Below are 19,755 nucleotides of genomic sequence, written 5' to 3'. Positions count from 1 at the left end.
GCTTTGTGCCTGATGTTTCTGTTTTACCTCATCTCAAAGGAATACTATTTTTTGTTGGAGGGGTGGATAAAAAAGTCACAACTGACTGATAGCCCTTCAGATTCAATATCTAAAAACATTTTGCAACAACAATGATATATTCAATGTGGGGCCACTGAATATGGGATCAAATTTGAAGGCATTCAATGTTTCATTAAGCAGTTTTTTTCTCTCATTCTATACATGAAACAGTAACTTCTACATTTTTATTCTGAGAAAGTCCATTTTGAAATGTTGACTTGTCACCCAAAATTATTTTCTGTAGTTCAAATTAGAGGCCCTTAAAAGGTCAAGTGATTTGCTTGAGATCCCACAGGTAGTAAGTGTGAGTTTAGTTGGGGTACAAACCCACAACATCTGACTCTAAATATAGTTCTTTTTCCATTGTATCTATCGCTCGTCTCTTTTAATTTTTATGGAAGGTAGAAGATATTCAATTTACCAACCAGAAACAATTTTTTCACTAACTTATTAACTGTGCCTCCAAGATACAAAATCAAATACCTTTGTAAATATTTGAATCATATTTACATACTTTCCCATTGATCACTGAACAATAAGATCTCTGAAATTTCCAGCAATAATCTAGGAAAAGGAATTCCACTTTAATTGTGAGGTCTACTATTTGAGACCTAGAAATTCATATGGTACAGTGGAAGTGCACAAGATTTAAGGTAAAATAAATTTAATTTTAATTCCAGATGCGCTATTTGTTACCTCTTTGAATTTTAGCTAGTTATTTCTCCATTCCACACTTCAAATTCCTAATCTTTAAAATAGGGATCAAGGGATTTGGCTAGATGAACTCTATGATCTTTTCCTGCTCTATATCTATGATCTAATTTTTAGGGGGTCTGACAAGAAATTTACATATTAGTAGCTTCAATTCAAGTTTCCTGGGAAATGCATGACTGCAGCCTCAGTTTCTCATGGTTAGGCAATATTTTCTTGACTAATAATTTGTCTTGACTAACTCCTAAGTCAGAAGACATAGCAACTCAATCATCGAACCTTTCATCATTTTCACTTTTAAACATTCTCTAGCATCTAACCACTAATCTTCACTGGTATAGCTAAGTTTCTAATGCTTCTAAGATCAAATATAAACTTGTATAATCAGACAAGTCTAATTAGCTTTTAAAAGCTTATATATCCTAGTCCCATACTATCTTTTTCACTTCATTGCATATAACTTCATTTCCCACATTCTTTGATCTAACCAAATTGGCCTTCCACCACTTCCTCACAAATGATATATGCTTTGTCCCAACTCCTTGCATTTTTACTAGCTTTTTCCCATGTCTAGAAGACACAATCCTTTTACCTCCTCATTGTAGAATCTCTTTCTCCCTCAAACCTGCAGCTCAAGGACCATCTTCTGAAAAAAAAAAAAACAAAAACCTTTGCTGATCCCTGCAACCTTTTTACCTCAGAAACTAGCACATACTAAAATTAGGCTTGATTTATTGTTTTGTTGATTGTCTACACTTAAGAAAGTGATGGAGAAAATATCAGTAAAGCACGTTTAACTTTAAAGTATCATATTAAGCTATTTTTCAGAGAGCTTGTTAAACATTTACCCCCAAGCTACTGGTCAGCTATTGGTCAGCTTTTTTGGCTACTTACTGAAACCTATGAACCCGAATACATGAGATTGATATATTGGGCAGAAAACCAAACAGCCTCAAAGGAATAAGCCAAATCCAACCATTATATGAAGAAGTCATTTTGCCCTGGTCATTCTGATGACACTTAAAGTATTTTCATAGAACAAGCTTACCAGGAATATTGTTGGTGATTGTTGTGGAGGGAAAGTAGAAAGAGAGATAATAGAAAGACTAGAGATAATCAAATAAACCACAAAGATCATCCTGATTTTTTTTGAGTGTACCAAAGATGTATTTTTTAAAAAAATCACAAACCTGGGGCAGCTAGGTGGCAGAGTGGATAGAGCACCAGCCCTGGATTCAGGAGGACCTGAGTTCAAATTTGGCCTCAGACATATAACACTTACTAGCTGTGTGACCCTGGGCAAGTCACTTAACCCCATTGTCTAGCCAAAAAAAAAAAACAAAAAAAAAAACCATAGACCTTATTAATACAAAAAAGAGGTAGCCAAAATATCATATTTATCAACTTTTGTTCTTACTTTCCCAGCTATTAAAAAAATTAGGAGAATCATTTTTTCTTTCCTACTAATGATTTATTGAGTTCCTATGAAATATATTAAAATTAGAAATTATATAGAATTTGACCAATTCTTTTTTAATAAGTGCTTCATTGGGTAGGAGAGAGTACCAAGAGAACAGAAAAAAATCATGAATGATATTATTTGAAAAGAATGCTTAAGGGAATATCTATATGTGTACATATATTATATCTATGTATGCTTATTACTTTCTCATCTTTAGAAAATCATGAGAATGAGCATATATATACATTAGAGGTATCTGCTGTAAATAAAAGGAAATAGAATAGTTTTCTTAAATGATTTTCTATAGCGTGCCATTACTTTATAGTCATTTGACTGGAGTAAAGAAAACAAGATCTTACAGTATCTAGTGTTTGTTGGTAGCAAATTTAAAATGGACTCAGAACAACAACAACAAAAAAAATAGGTGTAGTGTGATCATGTCAGTGCTTTTATTGGAAATGTTATGAAAACAAAAATTATATTTCTCTTCTACCAGTTGCACAGAGTTACTTTGGAGAAGATGATATGTATTTGGACTTGGAAGAAGTTATTTCAAGGCCTGCCTTATTGCTTTCAACCTCATCCAGTTCAGGCTAGACTGCTATTGGAATGGAACATGATAAAAAAGAAAATGAGACTTCAGCCAAGCCAGCCCATCCTGTTACCTTGTATCCTCAGGACATTACTGCGCTTTGGAACTTGTGTAAGGTTCATAGGTGCTTTCCTGTTGTAAGTCACATGAAATGGTAGTATTTCCAGTGTGTACTTTTCTTATGCTTCTCTTGAGTCTTGTATTTCAAAGTCAAATTTTCTATTCAGTTCTGGTCTTTTTAACAAGAATGCTTGAAAGTCCTCTATTTCATTGAAAATCCACTTTCTCCCTGAAGAATTACACTCAGTTTTGCTGGGTAGGTGATTCTTGGTTGTGATCCTAGATCCTGGGCACTACAGAATATCATAAACCAAACCCTCCAAACCTTTAATGTAGAAGTTGTTAAATCTTGTGTTATCCTGACTGTGGCTCCATGATACATTTTGTTTTATTGTTTCTTGATTTCTCATAAAGTCATTAGCTTCTATTTGTTCAATTCTAATTTTTAAGGAATTTTTTTCAGTGAATTTTTAATGCCTTTTTTCTGTTTAGCCAATTCTGCTTTTTAGGGCATTCTCCTCCTCATTGACTTTTTGGGTCTCTTTTGCCATTTGACCTAGTCTTTTTTTAAGGTGTCGTTTTCTTCAGTATTTTTTGTGTGTCTCCTTTATCAAGCTGTTTACTCATTTTTCATGATTTTCTTTCATCTCTTTCATTTCTCTTCCCAATTTTTCCTCTACCTCTATTATTTGACTTTCAAATTCTTTTTTGAGCTCTTTCATAGCCTGAGACCAGTTCATATTTTTCTTGGAGGCTTTGGACATAGTAGCTTTGACTATGTTCTTCTGAATGTATATTTGGATCTTCCTTGTCACCATGGTAACTTTCTATGGTCACATTATTTCTGTTGTTTGTTCACTTTTCCAGTCTATTTCTTGACTTTTAACTCTTTTAAAGTGGGGTTCTGCTTCCAGGGTGAAGGGACCACTGACCTAAGCTTCATGGGTTTTTTGCAGCTGTTTTCAGAGATACTTCTAGGGACCTATAAGTTTTCGGTTCTTCCATGGTGTTATGATCTAAGGAGAGGTGTGTTTACTACTCTTCTGGCCAGTGCTCTGGTCTGTAAGTAACTATAAGAACTCTTTTCTACCCTGGAGCTTGGATGAGGGTTCCCTGTTCCACTGCATCCTGCCCCCACTTCCAGCAAAGAGACTGATGTAATCTCCTTCTGATCAGTTATTTTACCCCCTTACCATCTACGGCCTGAGAGCTCTGGAAAGCAGCTGCTGCCACTGCTGATTCAGTTTCTCCCAAGGCCCACTTCTAGTTTGCTGGGACTAGGTCTGTGCTGGTGTAGCCTGTGGTGGACTGTGCTTTACTCTCACCCAGGTGTGATAGACCTTTCCTGCCAACTTTCTAACTTTTCTTTGACTGGAAAATTATTTCAACCCATCCTGTTGTGGGTTCTGCTGCTCCAGGAATTGTTTTATGGCATTGTTTAAAGGTGTTCTGAAGGGTTTTAGGGAGAGCTCAGAAGAATTGCTGCCTTTTCTCTGCCATCTAAGCTCTACTTTTCATCCTATATATGTGTGTGTGTGTGTGTGTGTATATATATTTATATGTATATATATAATATATATATGTTTATATGTATATATATATATATAAAAATATGATTTACTGCTTTATGTGTTTGTAGGCAGACTTGGATATTTTCAGATGATCAATGGTATTCTTATAGTTTCCTGGCCTGTAAAGACTACTACTAAGAAATTTATTGACAAACAGGTATATTCAAAGGTGATGGTTGGTCTACACAAAAAGGAGCTTGAGAAAAATGTCATATTAAGGACTGCTGAACAAAACTGACAATATTTGCTTGATTAATATGACACTAATTGGAGATATGAAATTTGAATATTTGAAAATGTGGTAGATACACTTTTAAAAATGAAATAGCTTTATATATGTGTGTGTGTGTGTGTGTGTATATATATATATATATATATACGTTTGCAATGATCCAATACAACTCTGAAGCATTTGTGATGAAAAATGTTGTTCATCCCAGAGAAAGAACTGATAGTGTTTGAATAAAGATTAAAATACACTTTTTTTTGCTTTATTTTTCTTGAGGTGTTTTTTAATCATTTTTGTTTTGTTTGTCTGGTCTATGTTTTCTTTCCCAACAGGACTGTTCTGGAAATGTTTTGCATGACTACCCATGTATAACCTACATAAAACCACTTGCCTTTTCAATGAAGGGGACAGGGGCAGGTTGGAGAGAATTTAGAACTCAAAATGTTCAAAATTAATGTTAAAATGTGTTTATATGTAACTGGGGAAAAATAAAATACTTAACAAAAACTAAAAAAAGCCTATGAAAAATGTAATCATTTATTCAAGAATCTGAATTCACATGGAGAATATTTGATTTTTGTGATTCCTCAATAATGTCAATAATTATTTGGCCTTCACCCAAACAGTACAATTCTACCTCACAATACCTACTCCAAGGATGTTTCTCCAATGTATAAGTTAAGGTAACAAAAGACCTCTTGATAGATCCAAAAACAGACAAATTTTGAACAATTCTCTTATTAGCAGTATCAAGTGGTGCATAAAGTAAGAATGTATACTCACCAAAGTTGTTTGCTGCTCTTTTTAAGAATGACTGATGAGAAGTCCAAGTGAAAAAGTAATACTTTATCTATGGCGAGATCCTCCAGGTGTTTCCATTTGTACATGACATCACGCCAATTACATTAAGCAGGGAATGTTACAGAGTATGCTAAATGTCATCCATTAGTATTCAAGTGATAAAAAACTACTACACATACAGACGTGTTGTAAAAATTTTTGGTTATAGATTACCATTTAATGGAAATATTTTCAGCCACTTTTCACAAAGATTTTTTTTTAATTAATCATTGACTGGAGCCAATTGTTGTTAGGTTTTGGTTTTCTTTTGAACTGAAAGTTTGAATACATTATTAGTTCAACATTTTTTAAATGGATGCTATCTTCTATAATGAATAAAACCACTGTAATGTTCAACAAGCAGCTGTATAGGCTAGTAAGGTAATTAAGTAGACAAGTCAATGCCATTTAGTCTGTATAAGATGAATTTTTGTTAACCACAAAATACTGAGAAGTTTGTTATAAATAAATATGGTGAAAAATATCTCAAATGGACATGAGACTTACTCATGCAACTACATAACTAGATTACAGTTTGGGATTATAACTTTCACCTCCAAACAAATATGACTAACTGTACAAATCTCAGTTTTGTTGTTTCAAGTAAAAATTTTGAGTGCCTGTATTTTGCATCTCCCCTCAATTTTTGTAAGATGAATGTAATTGTAGTTCATATTCTGGTGCTTCTGTTCCAATCCATATTTCCCCTGGAAGATCAAGTCTTAAAAACAAGCCTGCTATATCTCATTCAAGGATTTGGGGATCCTATAAGGGGCTGGGACTTTTTTTCCCTAATACTATAATTCACAAATCCCTACAAGTGTGCTCCTTGTCAATATTATCATTTGATATTAATTATTCAGATAGAATAAATTAGTTTTTAGAAAGCATACTTACTCAGGACTTATAGTAAGAACTGTTAGTATGAAACATTCCCACCACTCCCAGAAAAAAATGTCTGTGACATACTCTCACATCAGAACAGACAAAGAGCAGGGGAAAGTAGGGTTAGGGTTAGAGAGCACATGTGGCAAAGTGGAAGTTCATATCTCCTTTGAGTCCTTTTGCTAGAATTGTCAAGATATACCACTTTTGTGAATGAATAATTTTTCTTCTGGATGCCTTGTAAACTTTTGAATCTGCATCCCATTATCAGACTATGATTGACATTTTATACAGATATTGCTGCCAGTTCCTCTTATCTTGGAGATACTTGTAGAAGAGTGAGGAAAAGTCCCAATCTTCTGGTCTCTGACAGTTCATAAGCTCTCCTTTGGCTAAGCATGTGTGGAACATGGTGATTAAGACCAAGAGTGATGCTGAGGCTAGGGTTCTTCTCTTCTTAAGTGATTTCTTCTCAGGAGTTTGATTGGAAAGCTTCCACCATAAACTATCAAACACTTAAAGCCTCTATTCAAAATTAGCTTTCTGATTTTATACAAATCTCATAAGATATGGCCAAGTCTTTCAGTTTTAACTGATATCCCTAGGGACTTATCTAGGACTTACACAACCAAAGTCTTACCACTGATTGATTTAATAGAGATAAATTCTCACCTAATAAAGGGATCTAAGAATAACATCTTTCAACCTTAAAATAATTTTAAAGCAGACTTTTAAATTGCATAGCCTGACCCTTTCCTTGATCCTTACAAGGAAATACCTTCTTTTTATTTGTTAGTGAATTCTTAACAGCAAACATAATTATTTCTGTTCTATAAAACAAAATGTATAAAGAAGATCTGCTTCTGCTACAATAATATTGTAAAATAGGTAGATATGTGAAACTCCACATACCTTTTGGGGGGGGGGAATGGTTGTAGAGTTGAGGGAAAAAATGAAATCATGGAAAATAACTCTTGTATTTTCCCCATAAATTAGTGTCACTGAAGACATTGTTGAGCTCTAATTAGAGAAGAATAAAGACTCTTTTGCATTGTCTCAAGAGGAAGCTTATACTCTTTTGAAGGTCAGAATTTTCAGAGGAGTGCTTCTCAAAGTCATTTGGAAAACCTATCATTTCTGTCAAAATGTAGAATAGCTAACTACCTTATAATTGTATAAGCTCCTTTAAAGAATGTGTTAATAAAGCATCTCCACAATACTTAGGATCATGGATTTAGGGTTGCAAGGGACATTGGAGGCTAAAGAGTCTAATTCCCTTATTTTGTAAATGAGAAAACAACTGAAATTACTTGTCTAAAAACATATTTATTGTATGTAACACAGCTAACTTCTGAACCAAGATATTTTGTTTCCAAATCCAATGCTCTTTCCACCACTTCTGTTTTGTATGAAAGATATGTATAACAAAGAGGAAGAATGACTTTCAAGTTCACACTAAACTTGCAATGCTCTAAGCTCTGTATGCTTCACATAATATTTTGTAATCAGCCAAGTTTAAAATATATTCACCAGTTGAGAATTGGTGTGGGACAAAATTGTAAAATGTCTCCAACTATCCCTCTTTCAATGCTCCTCATTGATGTGATCCACTTTTTAGCACACTCCCTCTTTCATATTCTTTCCATATCCTTTGAATCTTAATGTTTATTAGTAAAACAGAAAACATTCGTTAACCATAAAATAGATAGGTATTATGTTATTCATGTCACAGTTTAATTTTTCATTAACACCAATTTAATGCCAGGACTATGGCTGTTTGACTAACAACATGAAAAGTGCTTATTGACAAGTAGGATGTCATTGATAAATATACTCAGAAAATCATTGTAAATAATACATGTCTATCATTGTTTATTCATAAGCTAAAAAAAAACAAATGGAGCACCTGAAATCCATTGAAATTTTAATTTATATTTATCACTTAATAATTTGTTTCAATGTGGGACAATTCAATAAAATCTATTATTAGTTAAACAGCAATTACTTAATAATAATTACTTAATTCCTCTGATTAAAAATTTATTTTTCCTGACTTAAATGCATTTTTTTCTTCCAGGGGAAAGAAACATTAGTTAACCTATACTGCTGTTTAGTGCAATATAATTTTTGTTGGCAATATCAGTCAAAGCAAGAGAGAAAGGTCAAGGTTCAAATTCATTACAATGAATGTGTCTCCCAAGTCCTTTTTTCTTATGTAAGTCTCATAGTCATCTGTCATTACTGTCATGAGTGAAGACCAACAAGGCAAAAAGAACATATCAAAAATAAAAGAAAACAAAGGGAGAAACTAAGAGGAAGAAAATAAAGGCATCATGAACTATAGTGTTCTTTTATAATGTGTAATTAGAATGATATTCCTTCAGAAATGAGTGGAGATTTAAATGCACTCTGTCATTGCAAATCTTCAGATTTGAGAACCACCTATGTAGAACCTAATATTAATCTATAAATGGGAGAAAATAAGAAATTTCAGTGGTTTAGCCAAGAACAACCCTACCCATCATCTCCTTTTTTCTCAGCTCTTCAAGCCACATTCAGGTACTTAACTCTACACCTATAACACCATAGCCATAGGAACAAAAACATATATTCCCAGTGTTCTTTGTAGCTATCTGAATTGAATTATCCTTCAACTCTATTCCTGCCTATCACCAAGTAAATCTGGGTCTCAGACAAGGATTTATGTATACCTCATCACAAGCCATTGATCTGTTGGTGATTCTAATTATACAAGATTAAATTCATAGGTCTTCAAACCTGAAGTCACATGAAAACTAGAAGAACCCCATAGTAAGACCTTGCTCTTTAAGGATACCTTAGAGGCATAGTGGCTTGTTGAGGACTGGGCTTGGAGTGAGGAAGACCTGAGTTCAAAAACAGTAGCGTACTTGCTGCTCCTTACATCATATACCTCAACTTCTAACTTTGTATTAGTTGTCCCCCAAGACTTCCTTCATCTTTTCTGCCTTCTAAGTTCCCTGTCTTCCTTCAAGACTGCTCATATCCTACTTTCTGCAGAAGACCTTTCCTGATTCCCTCAACTACTAGTCTTTCCCTTTGAGGTTACCTTCCATCTATTCTTTATATAACTTGTACATACATACTTATTGTCTCCCCCAGTAAAAGATTTGCCCCTTAAGGACTGAGGTTATCCCCAGAGTTTATATAGTTCCTGGCTCATAATAAGCTCTTAGAAATGTTGCTTAACTGACTGACTACTTACTGAGAAGTAGTGTTTGGTACTTATAAGAAAGTGCAATTTGGGCATGTCCACATCATTTGTGGCAGGCTCACCTCCTCTAAAGTCCATTAAATTATTCAAGAGACTTCCTGGATGAAAGTTACAGGAATGGTCTTTATAGAATCTGCAGACAGTGAGTGGAACTTAATTCTTTTGAGGTAACCCATTCACTTTGCCAGAAGAATTATTTCATCACATAAAGCTTAAAGCTATCTATCAGAAGCTTCAATACATAATTTCTAATTCTGTTTTCTAGAGACAAATTACACTGCAATCTTAAAAAAAACTTACATAAATTGATCATGTCCAACCCTCCCTGAATTTTATCTTCTTTAAATCAAATATATTTTTGTTCAACTGATAGTCATATGGTATGATTTTCTAGTACCATCGCCATACCCACTTTTGCATATGTTCCAACTTGTTAATGTCTTTAATAAATGTGGCTCCCAGAACTGAACATATATAGATGAGATGTGTATAGATGTAGTCTGAGTAAGGTAGAAGACAGCAGAGCTACTATATATCTTGATTTCCATATTAAAGTTTTATTAATATTTCCTGAGATCAAAGTTTGTTTATTTTTTTTACTACAGTGTCAAAGTGTTGACTCCAATTTAGCCTACAACAGTTTCCCAGATTTTCTTTCACTTGAGTATACAGATTCAACATGGATTTTTCAAAAATAAGATACTATATCATTGGTAAAACATCTCTGAAAATGCACCATTGATATTAAATATGAATTTCTTTCTGACTCTACTTTTCAAGAATTAAGCATGAACAATGGAGATGCATATGCAGAAGAATGACTCATTCTCATGACCAGAAAAATAGACTTAGATTTTTACTTAAAAAATAAAAACCAGTGGAGTTCCAGGAGCCAAGATGGTAGAGTAAGCAGTAAAGTGCAGTAACTCTCCCATATTCACCTCCAAATAATCATAAAATAATGTCCCAGAACAAATCTTGGAACAGTGGAGCCAGTGTAAGCATAAGAAGGAGCAGTCTTTTAGACTGGGAGACTTGGATGATTGGTAACAAAGGCACATCAGCACAGCCCAGGGCAAACAGGCACCCTCTGGTGACAGACCTCTGTGGATTTCCATGTAGCCTCTGGAAAATTCAGAAATCCCCCTCCCCCAGACTTCAGCACATGTCAGACACCACTATTAGGACCATAACTCAGCACCAGGTAAGCTGTCAGACCCCTACAGCCACCAGCAGTGCCAGCCAACCCCCTCTTCCAACACAGCACCAGACATGAGAGTCTCTTGTGAGTCTCAGAGCCACATCAGTAAAGCAACAGTAAACAGCCATGGTCTGCAGCCACTGGCACAAGAAACCTGAGAGTCTCTTCCACCCTGGGAGCAGTAGATCAAACTTAAAAGAAAGGAAAAAGGCCAAAAAAAAAGATGAGTAAAAAAGAATCTGACCACAGAACATTATTATGGTGACAGAGGAGACTGAGACACAAACTCAGGAGAGGACAACAATATGAAAACACTTATGGGCAAAACCCCAAAGGAAAATGGGAAGTGGTCTCAGGCCAAGAAAGAACTTATGGAAGAGCTCAAAGAGGAGCTTAAAAACCAGATAAGAGAGATAGAAGAAAAAGAGAAAATAAATGAGATTAATGTGACAGAATAATGAAAAAGAATTCAACAGTTTGTGAAGCTACTTAAAAAATATAATTGGCAAAATGGAAAAGGAGATACAAAAATCCACTGAAGAAAATGAGTCTTTAACGAGTACAATTCACAAAATGGAAAAGAAAGTACAAAAGTTAATTGAGGAAAACTGCACCTTAAAAGTTAGAATTGGGCAAATGGAATGTAATGACCCTATGAGACATCAAGAATCAATCAAACAAAATCAAAAGAATGAAAAAAATGGAAGAAAATGTAAATTATCACATGAGAAAAACAATGGACCTAGATAAGAGATCCAGGAGAGACAATGTCAGAGTCATTGGAATACCTGAAAGCCATAATCAAAAAAATGGAGCTGGAGAACATCTTTCAAGAAATTATTGAGTAAAAGTGTAAAAAGAGTAAAAGTGACTTGCTTGAGCTCTCCCTTAAACCCCACCAAATACCTGTAAAAAATGGCTCTAAACAAATTCTAAAGCAGCAGAAACCACAAAAAGACAGGGTGAAACAAATTTACAGCCCGAGACAACCTGGTTATCTCAAAAGGTATATGATCTGAAAGGTTGATCTGAAAGGTATATGACACCAAGTGGGGAGAGGAGCGCAGTTCAGCGTGGGCGTGCAAGATGCAGCAAAACTGGAGCAGGCCTCAGAGGACTGAATTGTGGGCATCTGTGGTGGTTTCCAGACTTCTCAACCCATGAAGGCCAAAGACAACTTAGAAGGTCAGTGGGAAAAATCTATTTTTGCAGTGGTGAGAGAAAAGCACGGTGGGGTTCCAGTCCCATTCCCTGAGCTTGAACTTAGTCTCCTGAGCTTCCAGGGCACAGACTGAGAGGGAATCAAGCGGCTGATCAGAGGGGGATTGCAGGGATCTCTCTGCTGGTGCAGGATCCTCTTGATTTGCCCATGCTTGGATCTGGGTCACAGTTCTGGAAGGCAATCCTGGGCCATGGAGGAGTGCTGGCATGGTGGAGCTTACAGTGGCTGTGGAGAAGAAATCCTCCTCACAGTTCCAAGACATAAGAGAGTGCTTACGGTCACTCATAGACCAAAGCACAGGCCAGGAAAGGAGTAAAAACCTTGCCCTTGATCATAGCACCTTGCAAGAACTGAAAATTTACAGGTCCTTAGAAGTATCTCTGAAAACAGCTACACAAAACCCCTGAAACTTGGAACAGTACATTCTTCACACTGGAAACAGACCCTTACCTTGACAAAGAGTTTATAACTCAAGTAATTGGCTGGGATCATGAGCAAGCAGGGCAAAAAGAGTCATACTATATTATCTTACTTTGATGACAAAGAAGATCAAAACATACAACCAAAAGAAGACAATGAAGTCAAAGCTCCTACATCCAAAAGCCTCCAAGAAAAACATGAATTGGTCCCAGGCCATTGAAGAGCTCAAAAAGGATTCTGAAAAGCAAGTAAGAGAAGTAGAGGAAAAACTGAGAGTGATGCTAAAGGAAACCCAAAGAAATACTGAAGAAAATAACACCTTAAAAAATAACCTAATATAAATGGCAAAAGAGGTCCAAAAAGCCAATGAGAAGAAGAATGCCCTAAAAAAGCTAAATTGGTCAAATGGAAAAGGAAGTTCAAAAGATTACTGAAGAAAATACTTCCTTAAAAATTAGAATGGAGAAATTGGAAGAGAAGGACAATTTGAGAAATCAAGGCACTGTAACACTAATCCAAGGGAATGAAAAAATAGAAGAGAATGTGAAATATCTCATTGGAAAAAGAACTGACCTGGAAAATAGATCCAGGAGAGAGAACTTAAAAATTATTGAACTATCTGAAAGCCATGATCAAAAAAAGAGCCTAGATATCATCTTGCAAGAAATTATCAAGGAAAACTGCCCTGATATTTTAGAATCAGAGGGCAAAATAGAAATTGAAAGACTCCACCAATCACCTCCTGAAAGAGATTCTCAAAGGAAAGCTCCTAGGAATATTGTAGTCAAATTCCAGAGTTCCCAGATCAAGGAGAAAATATTGCAAGCAGCCAGAAAGAAACAATTCAAGTATTGTGGAAACACAATCAGGCTAACACAAGATTTAGCAGCTTCTCCATTAAGGGACCAGAGGGCATGGAGTATGATATTCCAGAGGGCAAAGGAGATAGGACTACAACCAAGAATCACCTATCCAGCAAAACTGAGTATAATCCATCAGGGTAAAAAATGATCATTCAATGAAACAGGGGACTTTCAAACATTCCTGAGGAAAAGACCAGAGCTGAATAGAAAATTTGACTTTCAAATACAAGACTCAAGTGAAACATAGAAGAGGTAAACAGGAAAGAGAAATCATAAGAGTATTATTAAGGTTGAACTGTTTACATTCCTGCAGGGAAAGATGATATTTGTAACTCATGAGACCTTTGTCAGTATTAGGGTAGTGGGAGGGGAAAAATTATGTGTATATATGGATAGATAGAGGGCACAGAGTGAGTTGAAGATGAAGGGATGATATCTGGAAAATAAAATTAAGGGGTGAGAGAGGATTATACTGGGAGAAGGAGAAAGGGAGAAGTAGAATGGGCTAAATTATCTTACATGAAACAGACAAGAAAAGGCTCTTACAGTGGAGGGGAAATGGGGGAAGGTTAGAGGGAATGAGTGAATACTATTCTCATAGGATTTGGCTTAAGAAGGAATAACATGAACAATGGCGTATGGAAATCTATCTTACCCTACAGGAAAATAAGGGGGGAAGGGACAAGAGGGCAGGGGGTTGATAGAGGGGAGGGCAGATTGGGGGAGGAGATCATCAAAAGCAAACACTTCTGAAGAGGGACAGGGTCAAAAGAGAGAATAGAATAAATGGGGGGTAGGATAAGATGAAGGGAAATATACTTAGTTTTTCACAACATGACTACTATGGAAGTATTTTGCATGACTTCACATCTATAACCTGTATTGAGATGCTTGCCTTTCCAATGAGGGTGGGTGGGAGGAAGGAAGGGAGAAAATTTGTAACCCAAAGTTTTAAAAACACATGTTAAAAATAAAAAAATTAAAAATATAATAAAAAATAATAGCAAGAAATAGAATATAAACATAAATTCCCATTTAAAATAACTTTAGATAGTCCTGTGTTCTACCATCCTATGTGCAGCAACATTAACACTCAGAATGAGCTGAGTTTGGTGATTCAACATAGGACTGTACATAGAGAGGGAGAGAGAGAGAGAGAGAAACATATTAGCATGAAGAAGAAGAACAAAGAGAGGACAGGACTATGCCTGGAAATGGATGAGATTGTGATAATGATCAATAAAAAGAATGCAACTTTTAAAAAAAGAAATTATTAAGGAAAACTGTCTTGATGTTATGAAATCAAAAGGCAAAATAGTCATTGAAAGAATCCACTGCTCACCTCAGGAAAGAGATCTTAAAAACAAATTTCAAGGAACATTACAGTCAAATTTCAGAACTATCAGATCAAGGAAATAATATTACAAGTGACCAGAAGGAAACAGTTCATATATCAGGGAATGACAATCGGGACTTGGCAGGACATTGAAGGACAGGAGGTCATTGAATATGATATTCTAGAAGGCAAAGGAGATAGGACTACAACCAAGAATTACTTACCCAGCAAAATTAAGCATACTACATCAAAAGGGAAAAAAAAGGTCATTCAACAAAACATAGGGATGTCAAACTTTCATAAGAAGAAGATCAGAATTAAACCAAAAATGTAATTTTCAATATCAAGACCCAAAGAGAAGCATAAACATGTTGAAAAGAAAAAGAAAACACAATTGATTCAAAAGAGCTAAAATATTTACATTCCTATACAAGAAGATGATATTTGTAACTTTTTAAAATTATATCACTAATAGTACAGCTAGGAGGAATATTCATAGACAGAAGGTATGGATATAAGGTGAATTTGAGAGAATGGCATAAAAAAGGGGAGTGCAGAAGGGCGAGGAAGAATGGGGCAAATTATTTCACATTAAGAGGCACTACAGTCATATTACAGTGGAGGGGAAAACAAGAGGGTGGGCGATAAGCATTGCTTGAACCTTACTCTCATCAGTATTACTCACAGAGGGAATAATACACACAATCAATTGAGTTTAAAATCTATCTTACCCAACAAGGTAGTAGGAGGGGAGGAGATCAAATAAAAGGGGGGATGGGAACTGACAGAAGAGAAGGCAGGTCAGAGGAGGTGGTAGACAGAAGGAAAACACTGGTGAGGAGGGACAGGGTGAAAGGAGAGAGAAAATTATAAACAGAAAAGAAAAGAGAATGGAGGTAAATAAACAGTTAGTAATTATAACTGCAAATGTGCATGAGATGAACTCTCCCATAAAATGGAAGTGTATAGCAGAGTTAATATATTGTTTACAAGAAACACATGTGAAGCACAGAGACACACATGGAGTAAAGGTTAAAAAATAAAAGGCTGGAGAAGAACACCTGAGACAAAAAAAAAGCAGCAGAAGCAGTATAGATGTCAGAGAAAGTAAAAGCAAAAATAGAGCTCATTAAAAGAGATAAGGAAGGAAATGACATCTTGCTAAAAGATACCATAGACAATGAAGCAATATCAATGCTAAACATATATGCACCAATTGATATAGCACCCAAATTCTTAAAGGAGAAGTTAAGTTAGTTATAGGAAGAAATAGACAGCAATACTATACTAGTGGGATACCTCAACTGTACCCTTTCAGAACTTGATAAATCCAGCCAAAAAATAAACAATAAAGAAACTAAGGAAGTAAATAGAATATTAGAAAAATTAGATATGACAAACTTTTGGGGAAAACTAAATAGAACAGAAAGGATTATACCTTTTTTTCAGGAGTACATGGCACCTACACAAATATTTACCATGTAAGGGGGCCTAATAACCTCAAAATCAAATGTAAAAAGGCAAAAAATAGTAAATCTCCACCTTTTTTATCATTATGCAATAAAAATTACATTCAACAAAGGACAATGGAAATAGACATTAAAAATTTATCGGAGACTAAATAATCTAATGCTAACTAAATAATAAGTGGGTCAAACAACAAACCATAGAAACAATCAATAATATTATTACAGAGAATGAAAACAATGAGACAACATACCAAAATTTATAGAATGCAGCCAAAGCAGTACTTAGAGGAAAATTTGTTTCTCTAAATTCTTACATCAATAAAATGGGGGGAAAAAAGAACAGATTAATGAAATAGGCATGCAATTAAAAAAACTAGAAAAAGAAAAGAAATTGAAAATTCCCAATTGAACACCAGAATTGGAAATACTGAATATCAAAGGTGAGATCAATAAGATTGAAAATAATAAAAAAAACTATTGAGCTATTAAATAAATCTAAGAGCTGGTTTTATGAAAAACTAACAAAATAGATAAGCCACTGGTTGATTAAAAAAAAGAAAGAAGAAAACTAAATATCCAGTATAAAAAATGAAAAGGTTGAAATCATCAATGAAGAAGAAATTAAAGGATTCATTAGGAAATATTTTGCCCAATTATGCATCAATAAATCTGACAATCTGAGGGAAATGGAAAAATATTTACAAAAATATAAATTGCCTAGATTAACAGATTAGGAAATAGAATGCCTAAATAACCCTATTTTAGAAAAAGAAATTTAACAAGTCATTAATGAACTCCCTTGGAAAAAATCCCCCGGGTCAGACGGGTTCATGAGTGAATTCTACCAAAAATTTAAAGAAAAATTTATTCCAATGTTATCTTAACTATTTGGAAAAATAAGCAAAGAAGGAGTCCTGCCAAATTCTTTCTATGATACAAATATGATACTTATATCTAAGTTGAGAAGAGCCAAAATACAGAAAGAAAATTATAGACCAATTTACCTAATGAATAACGATGCAAAAATTTTGAACAAAATACTAGCAAGGTGATTACAGCAATATATCACAAGTGTTAAACACAGTTTCCAGGTGGAATTTATACCAGGAATGCAGGGTTGGTTTACTATTAGGAAAACTGTCAGCATAATTGACCATATCAATAACAAAACAAAAAAAATCATATGATTATCTCATAAGATGCTGAAAAAGCTTTTGACAAAATACAGCCCCCATTCCTATTAAAAACATAAGAGAGCATATGACCAAAGGGAACATTCCTTAAAATCATAATCTTGTCTTTCTAAAACCATGAGCAAGCATTGTCTGTAATAAGGGTGAGATGGAAGACTTCCCACTAAGATCAGGTGTGAAGCAAGGATACCCATTACCACTGCTATTATTCAATGTAATATTAGAAATGTTAGCTATAGCAATGAGAAAAGAAAAAGAAATTGAAGAAATTTGAATGGGCATTGAGGAAACAAAACTATCGCTGTTTGCAGAGGATATGATGGTATACTTACAGAACCCTAGAGTATCAACTAAAAAATTACTTGAAATAATTAATGACTTTAGCAAAGATGCAAGATATAAAATAAATCATTGGCATTTCTATATATTACTAAGAAAGCCCAGCAGCAAGAGATAGGAAGAGAAATTCCATTTAAAATAACCATAGATAATATAAAATACTTAGGAGTTGACTTGCTAAGACAAACTCAGGAGCTATATGAACAGAACTATAAAACACTTTTCCCATGAATAAAGTAAGATATAAACAATTGGGAAAATACCAATTGCTCATGGGTAGGCTGAGCTAATGAAAGTGAAAATTCTAATGCTTAAACTAATTTACCCATTCAGTTCCATACCAAACTACCAAAAAATTATTTTATAGAGATAGAAAAAATAACAACAACAGTAATCTAGAAAACAAAAGATCCAGAATATCAAAGGAATTAATGAAAAAAGAAATACAAATTAAGGTAGTCTAGCAATATCAGATCTCAAACTGTATTATAAAGCAATAATCATCAAAACTGGCTGGTAATGGCTAAGAAATAGAGTGGTGGGTCAGTGGAATAGATTAGGTACACAAGACACAGTAATCTATGACCATAGTAACCTAGTGTTTGATAAATGCAGACACTAGCTTTTGGGATAAGAACTCACTATTGGACTCAGATTCTTAAAATCTAGCCAATAGCTCAGTAATGCTTAAATTTCTTAAGAACCTAGCCAAGAGCTCTTAAATGTTCAGATTCCTTAAGAGTTTACCCAATATGATGGATGTTCTAATAAACCATGTAGAAGGCTTGGGTCGAATTCTTTTGGGCAGGACCCATGTGTTGTGATTTTGGGGTCCCAGCACCCCTAAACTGCATCACTTTGGTGGCCTATATGGTTGCCTAAACCAGAGTTCTTTTACAATAAAGACTGGAAGGTATGTAAGCCCCAACCCCTTTTTTCTTGCCCTGTGGTTGCTTGCTCTTCAAGCACCTAGGAAGGCTTGGAGGTGCTTTTCAGGCAGACAGTTAAGAGGCTGTCTCTCACTGGGCTTGACTCAGGCTCTCGGTTCATTGGTTCAGTTCAAGGCCATGGGCCTGGGTATACCTTCTGCAGCCTAGAAAACAAGGACAGACACCCTGTATAGAAGTGTATGCCCAATTCTGTCAATTCTCTCCATGAGAGGTAATTGGGAAAACTGCAGGTGCTTTTTGGTTCCCTGAAGCTAACTTACTCCCTTCTCTCTACACCCCTGAAATCTCCTTCATGGAGGTTACAGGGAAAAGTTAGAATAGCTTAAAACATCTTAGCAGATTCTGGAAGTTTTGTGATCAATCATTAAGGAATTTTGAAACACCTCCTTACAACTCTGGTCACTCCCTTCCCTTCAGTCAAGAGGGTATCTGTTAATCCCTCTCATAGGAGAAGAGAGTTTCACCCTCCTCTCCACCTTTAAATTCACCCTCCCTCATCTGGTAAAAGGAAGGAGGGGGGAGGGGCAGCAGCTATAGCATGGGCCCCACTGGCAATGGCCTTCGACCCTGGGGCAACCTTTGCCTGGAAGCATTACCCAGGTTCAGCACATCCTGCTCAAGGTAAAGAAGCTAGGCTCCAAACTTGGGTAAGCATGCTCTTCTAAAGTTGTAGTTTTAACTCTTAATGATGAGATGTTGATTCTCTGTGTAAAGTAATTTGGAAATGTGTTTAACAGAATTGCAGTCACCTGATTGGTAATGGGTTTGTTTCAAGTTTCAAATTAGTGAACTTTTGGTATCAGTTATGTCAAGCAACTTTTCATAATTCGGTTACCGCTAAAATAACTTGGCTGTTGCTGGTTATTATTTTAATGTGACTTGTCAAAAAGCTTGTTTGGGTTTTATCTTGCTGAGAATTTGTGAATGTATAGAAATAATCCTTAACTATTGCCTTTTTACACCAGGACAAATTTAAGTTTGAGATGTAAATACTGAAAAAGTTTTTCCTAAGCTGTGATTACTGAAATTTGCTGTTTGAAGTAACAAAAAAAAAAAAACTCATGGGGTTTTATTTTGAGTTGTCTGATGGATCATAATA

The sequence above is a fragment of the Vombatus ursinus genome, unplaced genomic scaffold (genome assembly GCF_900497805.2).
Source record: "Vombatus ursinus unplaced genomic scaffold, bare-nosed wombat genome assembly UNPS02014805.1, whole genome shotgun sequence".
Taxonomy (NCBI): Eukaryota; Metazoa; Chordata; class Mammalia; order Diprotodontia; family Vombatidae; genus Vombatus; species Vombatus ursinus.
Note: the sequence above shows the minus strand (reverse complement) of the source record.